Genomic DNA, 27,634 nt, shown 5'->3' with positions numbered 1-27,634 from the left:
ATGAGAAAGAAGATTTTTGGAGTGAGTTGGATGAAGTGATGAACAGTGTACCCAATGGACAGAAAGTGGTGATTGGAGCGGATTTCAATGGACATGTTGGTGAAGAGAACAGAGGAGACGAGGAGGTGATGGGTAGGCATGGTGTTAAGGAAAGGAATGAAGAAGGTCAGAGGATGGTGGATTTTGCCAAAAGGATGGGCATGGTTGTGGTGAATACGTATTTTAAGAAGAGGGAGGAACATAGGGTAACGTACAAGAGTGGAGGAAGATGCACACAGGTAGATTACATCCTATGCATAGAGTCAATCTGAAGGAGATTGAAGACGGCGAAGTAGTGGCAGGGGAAAGTGTAGTTAAGCAGCATATGATGGTGGTCTCTAGGATGACAACGGAGATCAAGAAGAGGAAGAGAGTGAGGGCAGAGCCAAGGATAAAATGGTGGAAGTTGAAAAAGGAAGACTGCAAGATTGAGTTTAGGGAGAAGGTGAGACAGGCACTGGGTGGTAGTGAAGATTTACCAGACAGTTGGGAAACTACAGAAAATGTAGTAAGGGTGACAGCAAGAAGGGTGCTTGGCATGACATCTGGACAGAGGAAGGAGGAAAAGGAAACCTGGTGGTGGAATGGGGAGTACAGGAGAGTATACAGAGGAAGAGGATGGCAAAAAAGAAGTGGGATAGTCAGAGAGATGCAGAAAGTAGACAAGAGTACAAGGAGATAAGGCTCAAGGTGAAGAGAGAGGTGGAGAAGGCTAAAGAAAAGGCGTATGATTCATTGTAGGAGAGGTTGGACACTAAGGAGGGAGAAAAGGACCTGTACTGATTGGCTAGACAGAGGGACTGAGCTGGGAAAGATGTGCAGCAGGTTAGGGTAATAAAGGATAAAGATGGAAATGTACTCACAAGCGAGGAGAATGTGTTGAGCAGATGGAAAGAGTACTTTGAGAGGTTGATGAATGAAGATAACGAGAGAGAGAAGAGGTTGGATGATGTGGAGATAGTGAATCAGGAAGTGCAATGGATTAGCAAGGAGGAAGTAAGGACAGCTATGAAGAGGATGAAGAATGGAAAAGCCATTGGTCCAGATGACATACCTGTGGAAGCATGAAGGTGTTTAGGAGAGTGGCAGTGGAGTTTTTAAACAGGTTGTTTAATGGAATCTTGCAAAGTGAGAGGATGCCTACGGAGTGGAGACGAAGTGTACTGGTTCAGATATTTAATAATAAGGGGCGTGTGCAAATCTGTAGTAACTACAGGGGGATAAAATTCATGAGCCACAGCATAAATTTATGGGAAAGAGTAGTGGAAGCTAGGTTAAGAAGTGAGGTAATGATTAGTGAGTAGCAGTATGGTTTCATGCCAAGAAAGAGCAGCACAGATGCAATGTTTGCTCTGAGGGTTTTGATAGAGAAGCATAGAGAAGGCCAGAAGGAGCTGCATTGAGTCTTTGTGGACCTGGAGAAAGCATATGACAGGGTGCCTCGAGAGAGTTGTGGTATTGTATGAGGAAGTCGGGAGTGGCAGAGAAGTACGTAAGAGTTGTACAGGATATGTATGAGGGAAGTGTGACTGTGGTGAGGTCTGCGGTAGGAGTGACAGATGCATTCAAGGTGGAGGTGGGATTACATCAGGGATTGGCTCTGAGCCCTTTCTTATTTGCAATGGTGATGGACAGGTTGACAGATAAGATTAAAGAGGAGTCCCTGTGAACTATGATGTTTACTGATGACATTGTGATCTGTAGCAATAGTAGGAAGCAGGTTGAGGAGACCCTGGAGAGGTGGAGATATGCTCTAGAGATGAGAGGAATAAAGGTCTGTAGGAACAAGACAGAATATATGTGTGTAAATGAGAGGGAGGTCAGTGGAATGGTGAGGATGCAGGGAGTAGAGTTGGTGAAGGTGGATGAGTTTAAATACTTGGGGTCAACAGTACAGAGTAATGGGGATTGTGGAAGAGAGGTGAACAAGAGAGTGCAGGCAGGGTAGAATGGGTGGAGAATGTCAGGAATAATTTGTGGCAGATGGGTATCAGCAAGAGTGAAAGGGAAGATCTACAGGACAGTATTCATCAGACCACTAGGACAGCATTTTTTCACTTAAGAAACATAGCAAAAGTTAGACCTCTTATATGATTCAAAGATGCTGAGAAATTAATTCACGCGTTTGTTTTCAGTAGACTAGATTACTGTAATGCACTCCTCTCAGGACTACCCAAAAAAGACATAAATCACTTGCAACGAGTGCAGAATGCAGCTGCTAGAATCCTAACTAGGAGTAGAAAATCCTAACACATTTCTCCAGTTTTGATGTCACTACACTAGTTACCTGTGTCTTTCAGAATTGACTTTAAAATTCTGCTTATGGTTTATAAAGCCTTAAATAATCTCGCTCCATCTTATATATCGGAATGTCTGACACCTTACACTCCAAATCGTAACCTTAGATCTTCAAATGAGTGTCTCCTTAGAATTCCCAAAGCTAAACTTAAAAGAAGTGGGGAGGCGGGCTTCTGCTGTTATGAACCTAAAATCTGGAATAGCCTGTCAATAGGAATTCACCAGGCTAATACAGTAGAGCACTTTAAAACACTGCTGAAAACACATTACTTTAACATGGCCTTTTAATAACTTCACTTTAACTTAATTCTGATACTCTGTATGTTCAATTCATCATAACAACTATTCATGGTGGCTCCAAAATCCGTACTGATCCCTACTCTCTCTTCTGTTTCTTTTTCCGGTTTCTTTGTGGTGGCGGCTTGCGCTACCACCACCTACTCAAGGCATCGTGATGCTCCAACATTGATGGACTACAAGCCAGAAGTCTACATGACCATCATCATCAAGTCCTTCCGTGAGAACCAAAAATCCAAAGAGGACTGTTTGATTTATGTTAGGTAGAATGCCCAGAAGGGACTGGGCGGTCTCATGGTCTGGAATCCCTGCAGATTTTTTTTCTCCAGCCGTCTGCAGTTTTTTTTTTTTTGTTTTTTCTGTCCACCCTGGCCAATGGACATTACTCCTATTCTGTTGATTAATGTTGACTTATTTTATTTTCTTATTGTGTCTTATTTTTCTATTCTTCATTATGTAAAGCACTTTGAGCTACTGTTTGTATGAAAATGTGCTATATAAATAAATGTTGTTGTTGTTGGTAGTGAAACCAGCTATGTTATATGGGTTGAAGACGGTGGCACTCACGAGAAAGAAGGAGACAGAGCTGGAGGTAGCAGAGTTAAAGATGCTAAGATTTACTTTGGGTGGGTCGAGGATGGATAGGATTAGAAATGAGTACATTAGAGCGTCAGCTCAAGTTGAACGGTTGGGAGACAAAGTCAGAGAGGCGAGATTGCGTTGGTTTGGACATGTGCAGAGGAGAGATGCTGAGTATATTGGGTGAAGGATGCTAAGGATAGACCTGCCAGGGAAAAGAAAAAAGGAAGGCCTAAGCGAAGGTTTATGGATGTGGTGAAAGAGGACATGCAGGTGATGGGTGTAACAGAACAAGATGCAGAGGACAGAAAGATATGGGAGAAGATGATCCTCTGTGGCAACCTCTAACGGGAGCAGCCAAAAGAAGAAGAAATGCTGTCTGAGTCTGATGAATATTTCTTGCAGAATAGAAATAGGTAAGAGGCAAGGAAAATTGGTCAGATTTTGTTTAGCAAAATTTCTTATTTGAAAATAGTGGAAAAATTGTGTTGATGGGAAGCAAAATTTGGATTGCAATTGTTCATAGGATGCAAAGATATTAACTATGTACAGATCTTTAAGTAATTTGATTGTGTACATTTTCCAAACATTAAAAATATGTAAATTTGAGATAGTGGAAATAAGTGGTTATCCTAACTCCTAATCACTTTGGTTGGCTGCAGTCAGTGAAAAATAATCAACAGTAAAGGATAAACCATTAGGAACAGATTCAGCCTGGCGCTCTTTGTCTTGACTGACCAGTGACAAAACCATCATAAAGAGTATTCTGAAATAAGTAACAGTGGCATTAAAAGAGCCATTTGGAAATGTGCTATTCAGAAATGTCCTTTTTGTTCTTTAAATACAAGGCCATTTTGAAATAAAACCTGCAATAATACAAATACAAGGTAACTGCATGATTGAAACAAAATAAAAATGACTTTGCAATTTATAATAATTAGATGGCTTTTAAAATCTTTTTCCACAGTTTATTAACTCATTTATATATTTCATTGAACTTTTTCCATGCAATTATTTATTTTATTTTGGTACTACAATGATGTGCAAATGTCTTACATCATATGGAAACTTATTTTCAAAGCTAGTTCTCTGGGCATTAAGTGAATTATTTTATTGTGAAAGTACAATATAATTGAAGAATAAACAATTAAACATTGATACTATTGGCTTTTTAAAACCAGTTAATGTATTGTGTGCCTACCTTAAAATGCAAAACCGAAGCAATTCACTTGGGTGCATTGTGGTGTAATTTTTTCCCCCCAGAAGTTTTCTTTTGGTAAATTGTTCCAGGATTTGTCAAAACATTTCTTTTGGTTTTGGCTGCTTTTTGCTCTTTTCCTACCCAAGTGGTCACACACATCTTCAGTTTCGTTGAGGCGAGGGCTCAGTGGTGATCAGTCTAATATTGTTAATGTTCTGTCTGCAGACTTCCTCTTTAAGTAGGCCTTTATCGTGTTTTAATGTCTTTGGAGTCATTAATGTGCGTGAAGATGATGTTTTCGCCAATAAACCATTTTTCCTGAAGGTACAGCACATTGATTTAAAATATATCAATATTTTTCAGCAGCCATCATCCCCTCAATGTTGAGCAGATCCTCTGCACTGTTAACTGAAATGCACCCCAGACCAAGAGATAGCCACCACTGTGCTTTAGAGATCGCTACAGGCAGGTTTTAATGTGCTTGTTGTCAGCTCTTCTCCTGACATCAGCCATCATTAAGGAATCAAAAATCTCAAATATAGACTCTTCATTCCATCAGATGTCCTGCCACTGGATGACTTACTTGTTTGATGCCTCTCTAGATTTTTATTTTATTTGAGCTGCAACATGCCTTATGAGACAGTGTCTTTCAAGACCTCTTTACATGGCTGGCACAAGCACTTGGACGTCTTCTGTCCCTTAAGTAAATGGCCTTCAGGTACTGTTTATGAATACATACAGATTGTTGGGTCTTCCACTGTGTTTTCTGTTTTTAGCTTGCCCAGTTTTCTTCAAATGTCTGTTACAGATTATGTGGAAAATCTGGGTTGGCGTGCTATTGTTAGGTGACATAAAACTATGATTTTATGTGCATCAGATTATATTTTTTTCTCCTCCTTGAACCGTCACCTTATCGTGGTGGAGGGGTTTGCGTGTCCCAATGATCCTAGGAGCTATGTTGTCCGGGGCTTTATGCCTGGTAGAACCACCCAAGGCAAACTGGTCCTAGGTGAGGGATGAGACAAAGAGCGGTTCAATAAACCTCCAATGAAGAATAAAAACCTTGGACGACGTTTTCCCTTGCCGACGCTGGTCACGGGCCCCCTCTGGAGCCAGGCCTGGAGGTGGGGCTCGATGGCGGCGCCTGGTGGCGGGCCTGCACCCATGGGGCTCGGCGGGCACAGCCCGAAGAGGTAACGTGGGTCCTCCTCCCCATGGGCTCACCACCTATGGGAGGGGCCAAGGAGGTTGGGTGCAGTGTGAGTTGGGTGGTGGCCGAAGGCGGGGACCTTGGCGGTCTGATCCTCGGCTACAGAAACTGGCTCTTGGGGCGTGGAATGTCACCTCTCTGAAGGGAAGGAGCCTGAGCTAGTGCGCGAGGTGAGAGGTTCCGGCTAGATATAGTCGGACTCACCTCGACGCACAGCTTGGACTCTGGAACCAATCTCCTTGAGAGGGGCTGGACTCTCTACCACTCTGGAGTTGCCCCGGTGAGGCGCCGAGCAGGTGTGGGCATACTTATTGCCCCCACTGGAGCCTGTGCATTGGGGTTTACCCGGTGGGCGAGAGGGTGGCCTCCCTCCGCTCGGGTGGGGAAGGGTCCTGACTGTTGTTTGTGCGTATGCCGAACAGCAGTTTGGAGTATCCACCCTTTTGGAGTCTCTGGAGGGTTGCTAGAGGGCATACCTTCTGGGGATTCCCTCGTTTTGCTGGGAGACTTCAATGCTCACGTGGGCAATGACAGTGAGACCTGGAAGGGTGATTGGGAGGAATGGCCCCGATCTGAACCCGAGCGGTGTTTTGTTATTGGACTTCTGTGCTCGTCATGGATTGTCCATAACGAACACCATGTTCAAGCATAAGGGTGTTCATATGTGCACTTGGCACCAGGACACCCTAGGCCTCAGGTCGATGATCGACTTTGTGGTCGTGTCGCCGGACTTGCGGCCATATGTCTTGGACACTCGGGTGAAGAGAGGGGCGAGCTGTCAACTGATCACCACCTGGTGGTGAGTTGGCTTCGATGGTGGGGGAAGATGGCGGTCAGACCTGGTAGGCCCAAGCGTGTTGTGAGGGTCTGCTGGGAACGGCTGGCAGAGTCCCCTGTCAGAAGTAGCTTCAACTCCCACCTCGGCAGAACTTCAACCACGCCCCGAGGGAGGTGGGGACATTGAGTCGAATGGGCCATGTTCCGTGCCTCTATTGTTGAGGCGGCTGACGGAGCTGTGGCCGCAAGGTGGTCGGTGCCTGTCGCGGCAATCCCGAACCCGTTGGTGGACACCGCGGTGAGGGATGCCGTCAAGCTGAAGAAGGAGTCCTATAGGACTTTTTTGTCCTGTGGGTCTCTGGAGGCAGCTGATAGGTACCGGCAGGCCAAGCGGAACGCGGCTTCGGTTGTTGCTGAGGCAAAAACTCGGGCATGGGAGGAGTTTGAGAGGCCATGGAGAACGACTTTGGACGGCTTCGAGGAGATTCTGGTCCACCGTCCGGCGTCTCAGGAGGGGGAAGCAGTGCAGTGTCAACACCGTATATGGTGGGGATGGTGCGCTGCTGACCTCGACTGGGAACATTGTGGGTCGGTGGGAGGAGTACTTCGAAGACCTCCTCAATCCCACTAACATGCCTTCCAATGAGGAAGCAGAGCCTGGGGACTCTGAGGTGGGCTCTCCCATCTCTGGGACTGAAGTCACCGAGGTGGTCAAAAACTCCTTGGTGGCAGGGCCCGGGGTGGATGAGATACCGAGTTCCTCAAGGCTCTGGATGTTGTAGGACTGTCTTGGTTGACACGTCTCTACAACATCGCATGGACATCGGGACAGTGCCTCTGGATTGGCAGACCGGGGTGGTGGTCCCCTCTTTAAAAGGGGACGGAGGGTGTGTTCCAACTATAGAGGGATCACACTCCTCAGCCTCCCTGGAAAAGTCTATTGGGGGTTCTGGAGAGGAGGGTCCGTGGATAGTGAACCTCGGATTCAGGAGGAACAGTGTGGTTTTCGTCCTGGTCGGAACAGTGGACCAGCTCTTCACCCTTAGCAGAGTCCTGGAGGGTGCATGGGAGTTTGCCCGACCGGTCTACATGTGTTTTGTGGACTTGGAAAAGGCATTCGACCGTGTCCCTCGGGAATCCTGTGGGGGTGCTCGGGAGTATGGGGTACGGACCCCTGATAAGAGCTGTTCGGTCTCTGTACAACCGGTGTCAGAGCTTGGTCCGCATTGCCGCAGTAAGTCGAGCCCGCTTCCAGTGAGAGTTGGACTCCGCCAGGGCTGCCCTTTGTCACCGATTCTGTTCATAACTTTTATGGACAGAATTTCAAGGCGCAGCCAGGGTGTTGAAGGGGTCGGTTTGGTGGACTCAGGATTGGGTCACTGCTTTTGCAGATGATGTTGTCCTGTTTGCTTCATCAGGCCGTGATCTTCAGCTCTCTGGATCGGTTCGCAGCTGAGTGTGAAGCGGCTGGGATGAGAATCAGCACCTCCAAATCCGAGCATGGTCCTCAGCGGAAAAGGGTGGAGTGCCCTCTCAGGGTTGGGGGAGAGATCCTGCCCCAAGTGGAGGAGTTCAAGTATCTCGGGGTCTTGTTCACGAGTGAGGGAAGAATGGAGCGTGAGATCGACAGGCGGATCGGTGCGGCATCCGCAGTGATGCGGGCTCTGCATCGGTCTGTCGTGGTGAAAAAGGAGCTGAGCCGTAAGGCAAAGCTCTCAATTTACCAGTCGATCTACGCTCCTACCCTCACCTATGGTCATGAGCTATGGGTAGTGACCGAAAGAACGAGATCGAATACAAGAGGCTGAAATGAGTTTCCTCCGCAGGGTGTCTGGGCTTTCCCTTAAAGATAGGGTGAGAAGCTCAGTCATCCGGGAGGGGCTCAGAGTAGAGCCGCTGCTCCTCCGCATCGAGAGGAGTCAGATGAGGTGGCTCGGGCATCTGATCAGGATGCCTCCTGGACGCCTCCCTGGTGAGGTGTTCCGGCACGCCCAACGGGAGGAGGCCCGGGAAGACCCAGGACACGCTGGAGGGACTATGTCTCCGGCTGGCCTGGGACGCTTTGGGATTCTCCGGAAGAGCTGGAAGAAGTGGCGGGAGAGGGAAGTCTGGGCCTCTCTGCTTAAGCTGCTGCCCCCGCGACCCGACCTCGGATAAGCGGAAGAGGATGGATGGATGGATGGACAGATTATATTTTCTTCATTGTTTCCAAACCGTTCCTTGAGGTATTTCCAGTATTTCCACCAAATACACCAATTTACTTGTTAAATTGCACCATTGGCACTTCTGGTTCAGCCAAGCACTATGTTATTTATTTGAATCAGAGTTACTTGAGTGGAATTTAAAAAATACACATCAAGGTTAGGATGGCTCAAGGAGAGGGTAAGAAATCAAACCTGTGGTGTTCTGCAATCTCATAGGATATTGGAAATAAGACATTCTTGGTCCATCCATTAGCAAACCCTCTATATCCTAATTACAGGGTCAAGGGGGTCTGCTGGAACCAATCCCAGCCAACACAGGGCGCAAGGCAGGAAACAAACACCAGGCAGAGCACATTCTTGGTTCCTTTAATTAAATCTATAATTATTTGCTTTAGTTTGGCAGAAGGCTTTTCCTCAGTATTTTATTATATACAAGTAGGCTTTTAACTCGGACACATGAGGCTACACTTAAAGTACAGTAAATTACCTAATAATTGTCTAATGGGTCTTTTTAATTTTTCTATAGAACGTTCAGTTGGTCATAATAGGCCTCAACAGTCCGTATAGCAGTATAAGGCCTACAAATCCCTAAGTACTAAAATCAAATTAAGTCCTTGTACTGCCAAGTTATGGTATTCACATGAAATTCTCACTTAATTTACCATATTGCAGAAAGTCCTGAGTAGCCACTTTATTTGGTGGCAGACAAGTCTTATTAAGGTATAAGGCATATTAAGGCTTATTAAGTCATTAAAAGCATTTGTGCAGGTGTTGCCACATATCAGCAAGTTACTAGTAGATTTACTTTGGGTAATTCCTATTGTAAAGTATCACAGAGTTCTTTTTCATTGAGTTTTTTAACATTCTGTCTGAAATGGTGATCCGTTTTATGTAAACAATAATCAATCAATTAATCATCCACCTTAATGAAAGGATACATGTGCCTGTGTGGCCAAGTGCTGTTAACGATCAACCCCCTGCACACACAGGCACAGAGACACAAGTGCAAAATACACCCTTTTTAATTTACTCTTTTCAGCACACAGTGCACAAATCACCAACAATTACCAGTATGGCTCAGTTTCTTTTTCTTCTTCTCTTCTCTCTGTTTTCTTTACCACCTACACTCCTCCACGTAAGTTCTGTCCACCACCTCCTGACTCCAGCTCCTGGAATGGAGTGAGGCAGCCTCCAAGTGCACTCTGATCTTCTTCCAGCAGCACTTCCGGGTGTATTGGAAGTGCTGTAGTCCATGGCCCCTGGACTGTCTAGTCGCCCCCTGGCAGTGACCATGTGCCCCAACAAGGTTGAGCCTCCCAGCTCCAAGCCCATGTCCCCAATGCAATCTAGCGAGGCTGCCCTCTCGCATCATGGGGGAGGTACTGTTGTGGATATGTTCTGTCCCCTGGTCCTTCCATCATCAAGGCTTTCCGGCCAGGCAAGGGTCCCAGCCGTCCGCCACACTGAATACAATATCCTCCACTCTAGAGCTCTTAGTAGGTGGTGTTAACTCCAATGCAGACTAGATGCAAAGTCAAACTTTATAAAGTACAAATAGCCTAATTTGAACTGAAGTGCTGTATAAGATAAGCTAAAAGAAACACTTAAAATATATTTACACATAACAAAACCACAATCATGATATACCGTACGTAAAAGATATAGTTAAAATACCCAACCACACACTCTTAATCTTGAATTTACATGAACCAACATAATATTTATCCTGTTATGGGGTCAAAGATCAGTAAAAAGAAATAAGATCACCTAAAAATAAATGATGTCAGGGCCAACCTAATAAGGTAAGCTATTCCAAAGAGAGGAAACGGCCAGCACAAACACCCGATCCCCCGTTTGCTTCAACCTCTACATTGGCACCACCAAGGGCATCTGGCTAGTAGACCGCAATGCTTTGGTTGAAATGCAAACGTGAAGAAGTTCTGGAAAAAAAAGGGGGGGTTGATTGGGGACATTCCTTTTCAAACATTTGAAAGCAAGATTTTAAATTCAATTCTATAGCGAACCAGAAGCCAATGGAGCAAGATCAATATTGGCAAGATGTGATGAAACTTGCAAGAGCCTGTCATTAGTCAAGTGACAGCGTTCTGGACTAGTTGAGGGCATCGTAATGATGTCTGAGCAATTCCTATATACAGAGAGTTGCAATAGTTCAAGTACAAGGTTATAAAAGAATGAATAATCTTTTAAAATCACTAAAGGCCTTGACCATAGCTAAATGACTCAGACAGAAAAAACTACATCTAACCACAGAGGTTTACCTGTTTGTTGAATTTAAATGAGCTGTCAAAAATCATAGCCAAATTCCTAACTGAAGATTTATGATGTATAATGAGTGATCCAAGAGCAATATCAGGGATACTCAAAATTTTTGGGCGTCCGAACATCACAATCTCAATTTTGCCATCATTAAGTTTAAGAAATTTCTATGCCGTCCAGGGTTTAAATTTTAAATTTACTGTTTATCATTAATAACCTCTTGGGCACAGCCATCAGCGGTGTGTCTGTTTGCGGGGAGAGTGTTGACCTTGTCGAGAGGTTTATTTACCTTGGCAGTGACATTCATGTCTCTGGTGACTCTTCCTATGAAGTCAGTAGACGGACTGAGAGAGCATGGGGAGTCATGAGGTCGCGGGAAAGGGGTGTGTGGCGCTCCCGATATCTATGCAAAAGGACAAAGGTCCAAGTCTTTAGAGTCCTGGTGCTTCCTGTCTTGCTATATGTTTGCGAGACATGGACGCTATCCAGTGACCTGAGAAGAAGACTGGACTCCTTTGGTACTGTGTCTCTCCAGAAAATCCTACCGAATGCTTCACATTGGCACTACAGCCATGTGGCGCGTTTCCCCAAGGGTGATCCGGCTCGTAAGATCCTCATTGTTGGGGACCCAAGTGGCTGGACCAGGCCAAGGGGTCGCACACGTAACACCTGGCTGCGGAAGATAGATGGTCGTTTCCGGAGAGTGGGACTGGACCGTGTGTCTGCCTAGGGGGTTGCCAATCGGGATCCTGAGTTGTTTTGTTGTGTAGTGGGTGCAGCAACGCACTGTACCAGTGCATGCTCCTCAACTTGACTTGACTTTTTTTATAATTTTAAAACAAAAATTTAATTTAGGGTTCATTATTTAAACATGCATGGAAAGACTGTATTGTCTCACTCTGCTTTGATTTCAGTGTCAGATAGATTTGTGTGTCATCAACATAGCAATGAAGAAAGAAGGTATACTTCTGACAATTGAGCCCAAAGGCAGCATCTGTATCAACTATGGTTAAGATCAGGGTTGTGTTCTTGCTCCTACTCTGTTCAATGCTTGTATGGACTGGGTGTTGGGCAAGGTTGTGAGGTCCAGCGGCTGTGGGGAATCTGTTGGTGAAGAAAGGTTCACGGATCTTGACTTTGCTGACGATGCTGTGATCTTCATGGAGTCAATAGAGGCTCTGATCAGGACGCTCGAGATACTGAGTGTCTGGGCTTGTGAGTGTCCTGGATAAAAGCCAAGATCCAGGCCATTAATGATCTCTTGGGCACAGCCATAAGCAGTGTGTCTGTTTGTGGAGAGAGTGTTGACCTTGTTGAGAGGTTTACTTACCTTGGCAGTGACATTCATGTCTCTGGTGACTCTTCCTATGAAGTCAGTAGACGGACTGAGAGAGCATGGGGAGTCATGAGGTCGCGGGAAAGGGGTGTGTGGCGCTCCCGATATCTATGCAAAAGGACAAAGGTCCAAGTCTTTAGAGTCCTGGTGCTTCCTGTCTTGCTATATGTTTGCGAGACATGGACGCTATCCAGTGACCTGAGAAGAAGACTGGACTCCTTTGGTACTGTGTCTCTCCAGAAAATCCTACCGAATGCTTCACATTGGCACTACAGCCATGTGGCGCGTTTCCCCAAGGGTGATCCGGCTCGTAAGATCCTCATTGTTGGGGACCCAAGTGGCTGGACCAGGCCAAGGGGTCGCACACGTAACACCTGGCTGCGGAAGATAGATGGTCGTTTCCGGAGAGTGGGACTGGACCGTGTGTCTGCCTAGGGGGTTGCCAATCGGGATCCTGAGTTGTTTTGTTGTGTAGTGGGTGCAGCAACGCACTGTACCAGTGCATGCTCCTCAACTTGACTTGACTTTTTTATAATTTAAAAACAAAAATTTAATTTAGGGTTCATTATTTAAACATGCATGGAAAGACTGTATTGTCTCACTCTGCTTTGATTTCAGTGTCAGATAGATTTGTGTGTCATCAACATAGCAATGAAGAAAGAAGGTATACTTCTGACAATTAAGCCCAAAGGCAGCATCTGTATCAACTATGGTTAAGATCAGGGTTGTGGAAAGGCTATCCAAGTCAAATAAGGCAACAATGTGTCCATTAAGTCAGCTGCACCTACTTGGAGGCTCCAGCATGTAAGAGATACCAGACTCTGTGTGCGTGTTTGTCTAAATAATTGTTGTTGTTGTTGTGTGTCCATCCAGTTGCTAAGTCTCTGTCACATCACAAACATTAACACTGCGGTTAATGACATAACAGAGGCGTACGTATTGTATGATGCATTGCAAACGATAACACTGAGGCCATCCTTCAACTGACAAGGAAAACTTGGGGGTTGGTGGCAGGATTGGAACTCCACATTGTTCTGAGTGGTGCTGATGTGTCACCCATTGCATGGCTGCACTCAGATCTCAATGCGGGTGGTTCATCACATTGATTACTTAGATTTTAACCGTTTTACAGAGGAAGATCGTTTATAAAGCACCATTAACACGTGCAAGAAAAAAATAATGCCAGACACCATAAGGACCTTGGAAGTGTACCTGATACATGTTGAAACATCAAGTATAAAAAGGAGCTAAAACACACTCTCCAAAATAACCTCCATTGTTTTATATTCGATTCTGCTTCACAGAACCGGATGAATGGACAAACGCATTTATTCTTGGTAGTGTCAGCACCCCAAGTTAGTATGGTATAATCTCACTGAAAATGCAGGGACTGTGGCCTGAAATGCTGTCTTCTAAGGGCAGATTTAAGACACACATTTTATGGATTAAAGAGAGAACTGAAAAGAAGAATCGCACAGCATGGTGCTCACTCTCATTTCACACTGTTAGAAAGTAAAGCACAGAATGAGGTCTGACTTTTTACTGCTGGATCCTTGTTCTTTCATGTGAATCATCCAGTATTGCATAGTAGTGATTTTGAATACATTATTTCCACAAACATAAGCAGAGTAAGATGATTTACTTAACACAAACAGTAAATATGTGGGATTATTTTAGCAAATGGAATGATAAATGTAGTGTGCAGGTGGAGATGTTTATGCATCTTCTAGGCAATTACATAAATAAGCAGCGAACAAAAAAAGTCTTATAAAATATGTTGCATTTATGGTATCATAGCAACTGCATTCCCACTATACAGTTTAATAAGAATAGTAAATTTGTCAGATGCTTAAACAGCAGAAATAGAACTATCCTATAATGATTTCTGTGTTTTCTCTTATTTTTCCACATTGTCGGTGAGAAATGATTCTGTTTCACAAAGAGCAGAACTTTGTTGCCATGGTGCCTGGTGATACATGATGATTTTTCATTGGATTATGCAATTACTGTACACCTCTAGAGTTTTTTAAGTCCTATCTTCATTAAATCTCCTTTTTCTATTTCTCCATACATATGCCAGTTTCCTACACATACTGTATCTTTTAGACTTTCAAGTTTTAGATAGATATGCAGGTTAGGTGGACTAGAAATTCTAAATCAATTCTAAATCAGAGAGTGTGTATATGTGAGTCCTCTGATGAGCTGGCACTACATCCAGTGTTCTTTCCTGCCCCAAACTCTGAATTGGATGGACAGATAAGTCTATTTTAAGATAACACAATGCATTGAACCTACCAAAAAGTGAAAAGACTATTATTCAAAAATACAAAGTGTTGACAGTACAGAAAAGCAAAAATACAAGTTGAGTATCCTTAATTTTAAATGCCAGAATTGTTTTGTATTTCAGATATTTTAGGATTTTTGGAATATTTGCATAGGCATAAAGAGATATCTTGGGGATACCCTTGATCAAGTAGGGAAATGCTGCCAAACCAGCTAAATGACGACTCACATGTATAATCTATATATATATATATATATATATATATATATATATATATATATATATATATATATATATATATATATATATATATATATATATATATTGTGGAGCTGACCCGGACACAGACAGGCGGACATGTTGTTAATCACCACCACACGTATTTATTTACAATAATATTTACAATTAATAGTCACTCAGACTCCGTCTTGTGCCCCAACACACAGTCCTGGCCACACAAATGCCTTCTCTTCAGGCCGCCTCCACACTCTCTTCTGCCTCGTCCTGCTTCCACCCGACTCCAGCCTTGAATGAAGGGAGACAGCCCCTTTTATATGCTCCCGGATGAGCTCCAGGTGGTTCCCGGCATTCCCCTCTGGACACGCCCCAGTGTGGCGGAAATGCCGGCTGTTCTCCCGGAAGCTCTCCGGGTGTCCCTCTTCTTCTTCCCCCCAGCACTTCCTGGTGTGGCGGAAGTGCTGAGGTCCAGGGTCCCCAAGGCATTGGGGCACCTCCTGCCGGTGACCACGGGCCCCTAAAGGGTGGGGCTTCCATGCCCTCAACCCGTGGCCCTCAAAGCAACCAGGATGGCGGCCCCCATGTGATCCCAGATGGGCGTCGCCCACTTCCGGTCCTTCAAAGGCGTCCCGGCCGGTCGTCGCCCTGGCATCCGCGACAATATATATATATAATTTCCCCTTGGGATTAATAAAGTATCTATCTATCTATTTATCTATATACACTATATATATATACATATATATATATACATATATATATATATATATATATATATATATATATATATATATATATATATATATATATATATATATATATATATATATACACACAGTATACAAGCCAAAAACCACTGACTCACTCATCACGAAATCTTCCAAACCATGAGGACTTGGGACTTGAAATTTGGAATGAAGTTTACTCTTGGCCCAAAGGTGCTCACTAAGAAATGGTTTTAAAAATTTCGTGGTCCAAACACGAAATTTCTTATAGTTTCTTAGACCCGTTTGTATGTCTATCCGCTTTTCTATTAAGAACTACTGAATAGATTTAGATCAGTTTTTTTTCAATAATTTGCTTGAACATTCTGTTGATTTTGGGACTTTCTCATCACGCCAACTATCATAGTTCGCTTGCGGTACCAATTTATTAGGGCAAATCTGAGAGAGACTCATTGGGCTGCGGGGAGGGGGGCCCTCCTCACTCATGCATCTACCTCAAGGTGTAACCTTAACTCCGTTTAGTTAGTGAATGAGAGAACTATTTAATGGATTTAGATTTTTTTTTCTATAATATGCTTGAACATTCCGGTTGATTTTCCGCCTTCTCTCATTGCACTAAGAATTATAGTTCGCTTGCTGGAGCGATATGCAGTATTCACGCTAATCCGAGACAGAGGTTGTGAGCTGAGAGGAGGGGGAAGAGTGACGTCAGGAGTAGAGAGCTGGGCGGGGCCCGCCTCACTGTCCTGTTTCACTAATATGCAGGCAAAGCCACGGGGCATGGTTAGTAGTTCATATCACCAAGCTGTTATTACAATGTGCATTGACATGACAAAATATTAAACCTCAATAGTATTAAGTATGATGAATAGACTCTATTTTAATTCGATTTTAAGAAGGCCACTGCTGTGTATTTGCACTGAAGAATTTCTTTGGTTCATTTTCCATTCTTAGAGAAATGCCTGACATGTTAGGAACATCTCAGTCAACCTTTACTCCATCGTGCTTCCTATGCTGGTAACCATTAAACCAACTGACGATATTCTACATTTAGTTTCATATGGCGTATGTGTACATACCTAAAACCTAACATGTTTTTGCCAACATTAAAAGGTAGCAGGGTCCGGATTTCCTAACATAATTAGATCACTTTACTGCACTCATATTGCAATAAAAAGGCATGTGGCGATGAATGATGTTGCAATTGTCAACTATAAGGCATAGTACAGGTGTTATCGTTTTACTACTAAAACCCCCGCTTGGTATATTGATATGCACATGACATCAATTGGCATTGCATAGTTTGACAGGGGAACCGCCTCCTCTGTAGTCAATCAAATGGTGCTGCGTCAGGGCACCCACTACTTCATAGGAGTTGTAGATTGTGTGTCCAAGCTTCATGGCAGTTCACAGAGAACAACTGGCCACTCCCAGTTCTGAAGAATAAATCCATTAAGAATCTGCATAAATGTTCACATCTGCTCGGCAGTAAAGAAAAAATTGAAAGGAACATGGGTGGTATTATATTGGTACTCAGAAAAGTTTTGGATTTTAGATTTCGGATTAGGGATACTCAGGTTGCATTAATAAATGCCAAACTACCTTTTCTCCTCTCGTCCAATCACTTTTAAATACACAGTGTTCATGAGTGTTCACTTCTTCTGGCATTTTAAGTTTGCAATGCTGTGGCAACAAGTGCCCACTAACTGTATATTTCATACCTGTGGTCAGCTGCAGAGTCTCGAGACTGTTTGCCCTGATGTATTTAACGATCCAGTGAGCCATTGTCTGCCCTTCAGTTACATCTAACAAAACTAGAGCCCCTACTAGGTCCCAGCTCATACCTGATACTGGGGACAACATTTGTGAGATCAGAAACTTGGTAGAACACACTATGATATTCTCAATGATGTGTTTTTATTTTTAAATTAAATAAATTATTATTTTATTATCATTGATAATAAAAATGTCATAGTTATGAAGGTCGCATCATTACATCATGCTTGCTTTTTCTGGTAAAGGTCATCGTGAAAAGGTGGATAGACCAAGCCACCATATACATAATCTTGCATGGTTCATGGCGCTGAAGAGTGGAGACATGTTCTGTGTTTTTTGTGTGTAATTTTGTTCTTTTGTTGTTTAGGCAGTCAGTTATAATGTTTGTTATGATCAACAAATCCTTTTAAACACTTTTAAATCCTTTATAATGAGTGCTCAGAATTATGCAGTGCTGCTGCTGCCAGTCACCTTTGAACAACACAACCAGCATGACTCAAATAAGAATAACCAGACAAAGAAAGCTAGGGAGCATGGAGAAAGAAGAGAGGCTTCCAAGTGAGAGGAAACAAACACTGTGGCAAGTGATCTCCTCTGTCCAGTATTTTTCTGGCCAAAATGCAGTTGCTGGATAAAAAACTAGACAATATAGAGGCATGAGTGGCTACACTGAGAGATATCAGAAATTATTGTGTTTTTTGTTTCTCAGGAACATGGCTACTTGCTGAGACAGCAGACACTAAAAAGATGGCTTTAATGTCTTTAATGGACATCAGACTGAACTGGTAGGTAAAGGCAAAGAAGGAGACACGAGTCAAGGGGAACAATGCGCAGCGAATATCAATTGTCTCTAAAATGTGTTCGCCTGATCCGTAACATTTATTGATCAAATGTCAGCTCTTTTATCTTTCAAGGGAGTTCTACATTATTTTTATGCAGTATTTGCGGTTTATATTTCTCCACAAGTCAACATGAACAATGTGTTAAATGAGTTGTGCAAAAGTATTATACTGTAGAATAGGAGGGTTTTGTATATAAAAATCTGTGGACTGAGAAGGGGAGGGGCTTGGGAGGTGGTGTGATCAGGTACTGTCTGGCTGCAGTCCTTCAGAGCTACAGATGAAAAGACAAGGTTGTGAATGACAGCACCCCTTCTTATCCATGGGTAGTACTGCTTACCTTCTCAGACCCTTGAAAAAGCCCCCTATGCACATGTCTGAGACAGTGGGTATCGCAACAAAGTAAATTTAAGGAACAGTTACCTTAAATATCATCAATTTGTTACACAAGGGGCTACAAATTTCTTGAGTTACTGCTACAACCCAATAAAAAAAATGATTACAACCCGCTACTGCACATCCACCTTGGATGGTCAGATCAATTATCAGCACCCCTGCTGCCAGTTTACAAGCCGAGAATGAAACCTGAAGAGCTGGCAATAAAAGATGTACAGTATTGGGCTAAAGAAACAAAGCAGAGGACTGCTTAGGTTGTGTGAACTGGGACATACTGTAGGCACAGATCTGGATGCAGACATTGTAACGTGATTCATCAAAATGTGTGTAAATGGGTGTGTGCCTACAAAAAAAAAATCCACATATATTTAAGAATTAAATCTGGATCACCAGTGACACCAGGGATGTATTGCAGGCAAGCAGCAATGCATTTCGAAAAGATATGAAAACATACAAGAAATGCAGATACAAATTCAGAAAACCAATCAAACTGGCTAAACATCAGCACAGGAGTAAACTAGAGATGGAATTTAGGAGCTGCAAAAACTCTCTTAAACTTGGCAGTGATTAGTGATACGTACAGACTAGAAAGTAAAACCTAATCCAATATCATCTTAATTTTTCTTTCCAGACCACCGTAATGCTTTGTGCCCATTTAGATTTGCTGCAACCTACCAATCAATTTCCTGAAGCACTACATGATTTATCCTTCTTTGTTCCTATGCTATACATAATGTAAAGTGGACTTGTAAATTAGTTAATTTACACAACTCATTCGAACAATTTCACGGTGTGCTTTAAAAAACAAATTAGTCGACATTCTCAGCAGCATATTTAATATTTCATTGACAATCTGTACTTGAAAAGAACAATCATTGCTATGCTAAAAAAATACCCAAAAAACCAAACATGGACAGTTTAAAAGACCCCTACTTGGCCCAACATCCCAAATCCCTTCAGATGATGGTGAAGGTGGCATAGAACATTACCGACACCAAGCTGCCATCTCATCAGGACATACAGTGCAGTATGCACAGTGCAGGTAGAGACTATCTACTATATAATAGAACACTAAGGTCTGTGTGTCCAGTCCCTCAGAGCAATCTGATTGGCCAGTTTGGCTATGATGAGATGACAAAAGAGGAACTTTAAGTGTGAGACACACAAGGAGGAGTAAGGGTGCACACTGACAGAGTCGCCTTCACACATGGACAGTATGAAATCAGACAGGGTCTGAAAAGCAGGCTTTACGGGAACACACTTGAAAAATTAGGTGCTTGTCAAGAGACATTCAGACACACGTGGATACCAAGGAAAGGCATTGGAGGTACGTGTAGAGCAAGAGATAGCAAATATTTTTGTCAGGTCTGGTGGCTAGTTGCATATAATTATATACACTGCTCACAAAAATTAAAGGAACACTTTTTTTATCGGGCCTGGCATGAAATCAATTAAACCTGTCTGATAATTTTCTGGTTGGTTAAGCAGCTGAGGTCATTGTTAATCATTTTCAGCTGTATTGGTGTTCATGGACTTAACGACAGGTGCACTAAAGTGGCAACAATTAGAAAACCCTCAAAACAGGACTGGTTTTACATGTGGAGGTCATTTCAAGTTTCTCCCTCTTGATCTTTTTTGGCTGGTTTTCCACTCGTGCTAGTTTTGGCTTGAGTAATCATCTCTACTGGCAGTATGAGGCGATTCCTTAACCCTACAGAAGTTGCACAGGTTGTCCAACTTCTCCAGGATGGCACATCCACACGTGCTGCAGCAAGAAGATTTAATGTATCTCCCAGAACAATCTCCAGAACATGGAGGAGATTTCAGGAGACTGGCTGTTATTCTCGGAGAGCTGGACAGGGCCGTAGAAGGTCCTCAACCCATCAGCAGGACCGATACCTGCTCCTTTGTGCAAGGCGGAACAGGCTGAGCACTGCTCGTGCCCTACAGAATGACCTCCAGAGGGCCACTGGTGTGAATGTCTCTACCCAAACAATTAGGAACAGACTTCATGAAGATGGCCTGAGGGCCCGACGTCCTGTAGTGGGCCCTGTCCTCACTGCCCAGCACCGTGGAGCTCGACTGGCATTTGCTCAAGAACACCAGAATTGGCAAGTCGCCACTGGCGCCTGTACTTTTACAGACGAGAGCAGGTTCACCCTGAGCAGCTGTGATAGGCGTGAAAGAGTCTGGAGAAGAGAAGGAGAACGATATGCTGCCTGCAACGTCGTTCAACATGACAGGTTTGGTGGTGGGTCAGTGATGGTCTGGGGAGGCATATCCATGGAGGGACGCACAGACATCTACTGCGTAGGAAATGGTGCTCTGACTGCCATAAGGTATCGAGATGAAATCCTTGAACCCATTGTCAGACCCTACGCTGGTGCAGTAGGTCCTGGCTTCCTCCTAATGCTGCGACAATGCCCGGCCTCATGTGGCAAGAGTATGCAGGCAGTACCTGGAGGATGAAGGAATTGAAACAATTGAATGGCCTTCACGATCCCCTGACTTAAACCCAATAGAACATCTGTGGGAGATTATGTTTTGGTCCATTAGGCGCCGCCAGGTTGCTCCTCAGACTGTACAACAGCTCAGGGATGCCCTCATACAGATCTGGGAGGAAATGCCACAAGACACCATCCGTCGTCTCATTAGGAGCATGCCCGACGTTGTCAAGCATGCATACAAGCTCGTGGGGCCACACAAGATACTGAAAAGCATTTTGAGTAGCAGAAATTAAGTTTTTGAAAAAATGGACTAGCCTGCCACATCTTCATTTCACTCTGATTTTAGGGTGTCTACACAATTGAGCCCTCTGTAGGCAGAAAACTTTTATTTCCATTAAGACTTGGCATCCTTTTGTTCCTAAGACATTGCCCTGTCGTTATTTGTATAGATATCCAACTTCATATTGAGATCTGATATATCTAATGTGTTTCTTTAAAGTGTTCCTTTAATTTTTGTGAGCAGTGTATAACATATATATATATATATATATATACATACATATATATATATATATATATACACACACACATACAGTGCATGTGTAGTGGAAAAACTTTCCTCTGTTTTCAAAGACGTCATTCACGAAGACCAGATGAAAATGCAGAACAACAGAACAATTCTCTATTTGTACACAGGTATGTACAAATGTCTTAGTCCATGGAGTGAGCAATCAATAAAACAATTAATCTGCCTTTATACTTTTCTGTTACATTACCTCATCCAATACATCACGTCATCTGACTTTTAATATGCATAGCTTCATCTAATGAGAGTCACCAGTGTTTTAACTCCTTTTGATTCTCCCATTAATCTGAATATTACCTTGTAATAGGGGTGATCTGTGGGCTCTTCTATTGATTTGAGGAGGGGTGTTTGGGTTTTTCACATTTGTTTATTCCTGCTTTCTAGAGGGGTGTTCGTTACTCACCTACTTCATTTTACCCTCAGCAACTACCTTGGTGGCTCCTGTAAGATGAGGCAAAAGCCTCAAGTGCCTTGGCTTAAAACAACATTTATTTAACCCTTTAGTTACATGCAATTCTTATCCTTATGTTAAACAAGTCATTGTTATAACTGCATATAAGTATATACTTGTATTACATTGTAAAATTATGTATTGATTCAAAATATTAAAATTCTATACATGCTTGGTATATTTTTGTTTTCCCCAACCTTTCTGAGGAGACATGCAGGTAAGAATCTCATTTTACAATGTGCACAAGACAATGAACTTGACTTGACCACCAACTTTTAGTACTTTCTGGGGAATTATCCCAATGTTTCCTAGATGGTAAAGAGTGATAATCCATGCCATTTCTCTGAGTCTGCCCCTGGTGTTCTACCTAAGGACCCTTCCTGCTCCTGCCTCTTCACAGGATGCACACAGAGGACATACTCACTACATGCACAGATTATTTCATCAAGCTCTGCTCAATCCCAAGTGGTAGTTGGTCAACTCCTATGTTATCTTGCATTGTGGTGCTTGGCCTAACAATCTTGAGCCAGCCTGTACTAATAAGCTTATCCTTTTGGTCACTACCAAAGCTCATGCCCCTAAAGGGTATGAGGATGTTGAACAGTCTCTAAATCTAAAGCTCTGGTGAAGGTGTAGCTTTGGCTTCACCACCATGGTGCAGTACAACATTTTCAAACCTGCTGCTGCACCAGTTTGTCAGTATGATCGTAAGTGTCTTCACTTTTGGACAAGACCCTAAAGCACTCAGACTCCTCTACATGTGTAAGCAGTTCACTTCTATGACAATAAAGCTTTCTGTTCTGCCATAATTGTCTGTGTTCATTGGATGTTACTGGAGCAGGACTGCAGCCAGAGTTAGCTACTGGTTCATTTATCCTACACTATGCCTTGTGCATTCTGGGATAGGCTCCAGTCCACCTCAACCCTGCTCAGGATTAAACAGGCTTTGACAACGGTATGGCATTTTACCATGAACATTACAAGAATACTGCATCTTCCTTAGCAGAGGACATGTCTACAATGTCCTTTATTTGATATTTCAGTATTCAAACTGCAAGCAACAAGCAGCAATAGGCATAAGCAATAAACATGTTACTTAAGAGAACTTTGAATTATAGAGGCATTTTTGAACCCTAAGAGTGCACCTGCAATCTTACAAGGTATCAACATATTTTTTCTTCAAATTCCCTTCCAAGTGTATGCTTAAAATTATGTGTAAGCGATAGAAAAAACATTTCTTTTTAAACGTCTTAGAAAGGCTGCATATATTCTCTGTAAATGAGCATCTTAGTTTTAAGATGAAGTCAAGACCACAATGTTAGCCCTGGATTTGAACTTTATAACTTATCATCATTGCAATCTCTGTCTGTGAAATGAAGGGACCCTTATCGTTACCCAGCTTTTGTGCAGTCGTCTCTAAGCCCCTTTGTACAGCATTTTCAGCTCACCCTTCATTAACACCGCAGGGTAAATTCAAAAGGCCGGCAATTATGGACCCCAAGGAAATTGAGGATGTTATGCAGGACTGGAAAATATTAACAAAGTGCTCTCAATTCAAAGCAATAAAAACCCAAGGAGGAGAATGTCAAGGATGTGAATGGAGAACGATGCAGCAAACATCTGTTTTAGATAAAGGAGGAAGCTTGCCACCAGATGAAACACATATAGTATGATGAAAGTCTTGTCTGTTAATAAGAAAAGAGGAAAAACATTAATAGAATAATAAGTGTGTCATGTTTCTTACTTTTAACTTTTTCCCCCTTGTAACTTATCACTAATTGCAGGCTTGTTAAATACAGTTTTTTCCATTTAACGTTTATACTGCCTGAACTATTTTTATTTAAACTACATACATTTGTATCAAATGTCTGAGTAGAGTTTGCACGTTCTCATCATGCCTGTGTTGGTTTCCACCCACATCCCAGTGATGTGCATTTTAGGTTGTCAGTTCTCGATAGTCCTAAGTGAGATTGAGAGTGTTGGACTAGGCTCTGCAATAGGCTGGTGTACCATCCATGGCTGGTTCCTGCCTTGTGGCAAATGTTGCCAGGATAGGCTCTGGCATCTCAGAACCCTCAATTAGATTAATATTTTTGCAGGACTGATATTGTTATGTGGTACAAGTCTTGAGAAAAAGGTACAGAAGAAGGTACAATGAGCAGTGTTCCTAAAAGCAATAAATATTAATATTAATATTAATTAAATATACTGATGTCAATATTCACCTGTAGGGGGTGCCAACAGTCAGCCCAAACAAGGTGATATCTTATATTTAAATTTTTAGAGTTACAGTGCGGCCTCCTTAAGGCTGAAAAATGTTATCCTTTAATATTCATTGATGGAAAGAAATTTTGAACTTAGCAGGACTTTGCTACAATTTGTCAAGTTTAGTGTCTCATGTATTGAATAAATAAGACATTGTCTAAAAATAAATTTGAAAAGATACATAGTGACTTTTATTAATAAAATATGGTATTAGTTAAAGAAGGCTGTAATACATGATTCTAAAGCATTGGAGGCAGTCGACTGGAGCATCAATGCTTAAAAAAGTATGTCCTATGTTGTTACCACATCTTGAGCCAATGGAGGACCACAGAGTTGCTAATAAATTCACAGTGATTGCTATTGGCTAGGGCACCGGGCAGATGTGCTTTTGATAACTTCGGCCTCTTTTCAGAGTCTCAATGTACGTATATTCATGGCTTAATAGTAGAAACAAAAGTGAGAGAGTCCACCTTCTCCATCAGATTTTTGCAAAAGTATTTTTGTAGAGGCATCTGCATCTTTTTAATACTGACTATTTTGAATTCCAAATACAATAAATTACAATGGATTCAGAAATTATAAAGAGAAATGTTTATTTTATATATATTTTGTCAGACATATGCACTTAAGAGGTATTTCATAAGCTTTCATGGGTGCTTCAGACCGAGAGGTACCACACTTGCTAACTCTTTCTCCCTTTTGCCTGTAGACATGAAGAAGGGAGACTGGAAGACATCAGACATCATTTCCTTTATGAACCCAGAAGTCCTCTTCTGCCACTCCAGGTAATTAAGGACATGCAAACCCAGAAATTGGTTATCATTAAGGAACCTGTGTCTGACAGAGACAATGATCCTCTGCAAAAGCAATACTAATGAACATTGTGTACAAATCTGATAGTCCATCCTTAATACTTTTGATTATTTTCATTCATTTTTCCTTCATAATTAAACTAGGTTTTGCTGTGGAGGCACCCCTTGACCTTACTTGGTTTTTGTCCCTTTCTTACAATATACGCATGTTGATCTCTCTCTCTTCCTCTACCATTGGTGGGTGGGTTGGTAGATAGATAGATAAATAGTGCCTTTCACATCTATCTGATAGACAGATGTGAAAGGCACTATAGAGACAGATGTAAAAGGCACTATATTGATAAAGATAGAGAGCTGGACAGATGTGAAAGGCACTATATTGATAAAGATAGAGAGCTGGACAGATGTGAAAGGCACGATATGATAGATAGATAGATAGATAGATAGATAGATAGATAGATAGATAGATAGATAGATAGATAGATAGATAGATAGATAGATAGATAGATAGATAGATAGATGACACAGGTAAAAACTGGGATCAAGTTAGCTGGTCATCTGTTGTCTCCCTGTGCAGCTTATTATTGTTTGGCTGCTGGTTACAACTATGGGCTCTAAATCTTCAAAAGGAAGTTTATTCACATTAATACAAAAGTAGCTTGGGTCAAAATAAAAATCAGTAATTAGTTATTAATTAAGAAAGTAGCTGGATTGAAAACCTGCTGCCACTTCGACCCAGCACAACCCGAGTTTGACACCATTGCTCTCAATCAATGAAAGCTTGTGTCATGAAATCACTTTTTCCTAGGGAAAAATTATGATGTATCTTTGATCGACAATACATATTGCAATGTATATTGAAACACTTTTAAAAGAGCCACAGCTGTTATTAGTACATCAGGACACAAGTGTCTTGAATTACAAACATGAAACTTAAGTTGCATGAAATTTTTTTCATTCTTTACTCAAACAATCAGCGCGCCTCATCTGCATCAGGTCATTTGGGCTAAAGAGAAAGTATAATTAAGGAAAACATGGAGAATACAGAAAAACTCTTCTATATGTTACCTAATAAAAAGGAAGGTAGTATAGGGATACACTGCATAAAATCTAAACATTTTTTAAGCTTTTCCAATGAATAGTTAAATACTTGGGGTGGCTCCAGTACTCCAACAATTTGTCAGCCAATGACTTTTGATAATGAGAATTTAATTAGGCGGCGCGGTATCGCTGCTGCCTCACAGTTAGGAGACCTGGGTTCACTTCCCGGGTCCTCCCTGCGTGGAGTTTGCATGTTCTCCACATGTTTGTGTGGGTTTCCTGCGGGTACTCTGGTTTCCTCCCACAGTCCAAAGACATGCAGGTTAAGTGCATTGGCAATCCTAAATTGTCCTTTGTGTGTGTGTGTGTGTGTGTCCTGCCCAGATTCTGTTCCTGCCTTGTGCCCTGTGTTGGCTGGGATTGGCTCCAGTAGACCCCTGTGACCCTGTGTTAGGATATAGCAGGTTGGTTAATGGATGGAGAATTTAATTATTTGAATATTTACTAAGTTAATCTTGCATATGGCATGACATTAGCACTTGTAATCTGAAGGCCTGTAAAATTCTTACAGAATTTAACAATACAGCAGGAAAAATGTGGATAAGTTTGGAAATGGATATTCAGTAAGAAGTGAACTTGCACCAATAATGGAACAAAGCGGTAAAGCAGCATTTCTCAACCTTTAAGTATTTGCGACCCGAGTTTTCATAACAGTTTTAATCGCACCCCCCTTACATTTTTTTGAAATGTAGATGCATATTTTATTATACCTACTTAACTTTTATCGACATTTATTCTTCTAGTATCAGAATGTAGTTTTAAGTTAATTTGTTTTGGTTTCAACAGATGTTTTTTTCATATTTTTGATTTTTGTTTTCTTTTTTTCACATATTCGCGCCCCCCTTTTTGTTATTTCACGCCCCACTAGGGGGGCCCGCCCCACAGGTTGAGAACCACTGCGGTAAATGGTGTGAAGCAAACTCAACTTAGTCATCTTAATTAAATTTGTTAAATTCTCCCATAAAATGCTTGTTGCAATTGCTTATAAATAAAAATATTTTTAGGACTTTTGTGAAATTTTCCTGTTTCCAGATTGCTTGGGCAGGCCCTTTAACCCTGCAGTGTCTGCTCAGGTGGGCACACGTGCAGTCAGTTCCACCAAAAGGCTCGAAGGCTTCATTGGTTGATTTTTTGTGACACATTTTAAAGGGTATGCAAACTTGTACATCTTACTATTTTAGTGAAGCTCTCATCATTAAAAAAATAATCACATAAATTACTTCTCTACAATAAGATTTAGCAGTTTGCCCTTTGAACAAAATTGGACTATTGATTTACATGTTTGCTTCTGGTGTGGCGCATTTCTTGTTATGATTGCCTTTCATTTGGCAGTTGTACCATTTAAAGATACAGTATACTGATGTTCATTTTGAGAGAATTTTTCAAGAAATTATTTTAGCCAACATTTCATCATCAATGGCGCAAGCTACCTAATACATTGTGAAATCCAGGGTATCTTCCTGGCTCCCTCATGTGAGTTCTACTGGAGACTATCTC

At 42.2% G+C, this 27,634-nt stretch overlaps 1 long non-coding RNA gene across 2 annotated transcripts in view; it reads right to left on the bottom strand.

Moving 5' to 3' along the window:
• Positions 1 to 27,634, bottom strand: part of LOC120523262 — a 341,303-nt gene that overhangs the window by 181,850 nt on the left and 131,819 nt on the right. The window lies entirely within an intron of this gene.

The sequence above is a fragment of the Polypterus senegalus genome, chromosome 2 (assembly GCF_016835505.1).
Source record: "Polypterus senegalus isolate Bchr_013 chromosome 2, ASM1683550v1, whole genome shotgun sequence".
NCBI classification, from domain to species: domain Eukaryota; kingdom Metazoa; phylum Chordata; class Cladistia; order Polypteriformes; family Polypteridae; genus Polypterus; species Polypterus senegalus.
This window is presented reverse-complemented; position numbering and strand designations above follow the sequence as displayed.